The sequence below is a fragment of the Meles meles genome, chromosome 14 (genome assembly GCF_922984935.1).
Source record: "Meles meles chromosome 14, mMelMel3.1 paternal haplotype, whole genome shotgun sequence".
NCBI classification, from domain to species: domain Eukaryota; kingdom Metazoa; phylum Chordata; class Mammalia; order Carnivora; family Mustelidae; genus Meles; species Meles meles.
In genome coordinates this window covers 35,965,469-35,967,613 of record NC_060079.1, presented here as the reverse complement: position 1 = coordinate 35,967,613, position 2,145 = coordinate 35,965,469, and the positions used below count along the sequence as shown (strand labels likewise).

The window sequence follows — 2,145 nt, the reverse complement described above, 5'->3', positions numbered from 1 at the left end:
TTTAATAATTTTCACCTACTGCTCTCTAATTAGGCAAAGATAAATTAGAAAGAAATGAGGCAACCAACAAAGAATCTGCCCTATGAATCTTTGGCAAATAAACATCAAAACTTTGTGTGAAAGCTTCCACAAGGAGGAAATTTTCATGTCATAAGGAAGTGAATGCTATTCAGAAATAATCCTAGTTGTTCTTCATACTGTTTGGAATGTGTCTCAGTAATTTTCAATGACTACTTCTTATTACAATCAGAATACACACAATGAATATAAGCCTCCTTCATAGTTGAACTATTGGAATGTAACTATTATTTTACATTTTAAGTTTATTTTGTAAAGTTAGATATACTCATTTCTTCCAGTCATCCCTATGCTGTAGTCTCTAGATCTCTATTAAAAGTTCTTCTCTGTATCTTGTACTTCATCATGTCCTTATTAAACTGTAACATCCAAATATTATAATATAGATATCGTATGGATTCTCTCATGGTCTTGGGTTTATCTCCTCAAATCAATACTTCTCATGCAGCACTTTTTGGGGTGTAAATTTTACCCACAGCTAATACACATTGATACTTACAGTATATTAAATTTCTTGTTATCTTTGAAAGGATATAAACAAAAACCACCATCCACAACCATCCCCATAGTTTACATTGTATTTTTGCCTCAAAGTTCTTCACACATTCTCTTTCTCATATCCCTCACACTGCAGAAGTAAGCTATTTATGCCCTTGTGCAAGAAGTTGATAAATCAGTCAAACAGGTCAGGACTGTGGGTCATCTCCAGAGACAGACTTTAGATTAAAATCAATTAATCTTTGACCATTCTACTTCTATGAATATTCCCATTACAGATTATTCGGCCCAAAGGACTCCTTTCTCAAATGGGCATAATGAATTAGTTGATTGTACTAAGTCAAATACATTTTATAAAACAAATATGACATACATAATGCCGTCACTCAACAAGATTATACACTTGATCTTAGCCAAAAGGCTGAGAAGCAATGCAATGCAACAAGACTATAGTTAGTTTTGTCTGAATTAGTACTACTTGCCACTATCTTTTTTGAATCTTCAAAATCCTGTACACATTAAATATAGGAATATTTTCCTAATCCAGTCTTCTCTCTCATCTATTTTCTAGGGTGAAAATATTCGCTCACCTCTTATCACTGCCTCTCCTTTTCAATTAAAACTTAACTGCAAATGAATAGCAACTTGTTCCCCACTGGAAAAGACATTAAAAAAGGCCCATTTTTCCAACTATGAAGCTAAACAATTTTAATTAAAACTCTGTAAACAGGGAGAGGAAGCAAGATGGTAGAGGAATAGGAAACTGAAATAGCATTAGGTCCCAGGAGTTCAGCTAGATAATTATCAAACCATTCTGAACACCTACAAACTGAACAAGAGATAGAAGAAAAGAAGAGCAGCAATTCTAGAAACAGAAAATTGACCACTTTCTGGAAGGTAGAACGTGTGGAGCAGTGAATCCAAAGCGAGGGAGAGGTAGATTGCAGGGGGAGGGGCTGGCTCCTGGCAAGCAGTGGTTCAACATAGCACAAAAACAGAACTTTTAGAAGTTTGCTCCACTGAGGGACCTCGCTCCAGAGTCTAAGCAGAGGTGGAGCTCTTATGGAGACAAGGTGGAGCTCTTGTGGTCTCAGGACCTGTGAGGTCACAGAAAGACCAGGGGTGTTAAAGCGTGGCAGAGCCACCTACAGGGACAGAGCCAAGGTGGGGGCTCTCAGCTCAGGGTTACATTAAACCATGATCCAAAACACAGTCGGGCCACTGCTCTTCGGGCAGGGAAGCAATAAGCAGCAGATTGGGGGAGACTCACCTTCTTCCTCTGGGAGGAGTGGCATGGGAGAACATGGCAATAATCTGGTGGGTTTGGAGACTCCAAATGGGGCTGTGCACCAGAGAAAGAAACACTCAGTCACAGGCCGGGTGAGCACAGAGCACCACCAAAGACCAGGGAGACAGGAGAGATTGACTGCTTTTCTCTGAGACTACACTGAGGAATGGGTCCCCAAGCTCTCAGCTATCTCTGGAAGGGAGATTGGGAGACTGCCATTTTCATTCCTGTCCTCCAGAGCTCTATGGAAAGTGTTCAGGAAACAAAAGCTCCAGAGAGCA

At 39.6% G+C, this 2,145-nt stretch overlaps 1 pseudogene; it reads right to left on the bottom strand.

Moving 5' to 3' along the window:
* Window positions 1–850: 850 nt before the first annotated feature.
* LOC123925413 lies at window positions 851–1,009 on the bottom strand (annotated as a pseudogene).
* Between the last annotated feature and the right edge of the window lie 1,136 nt (window positions 1,010–2,145).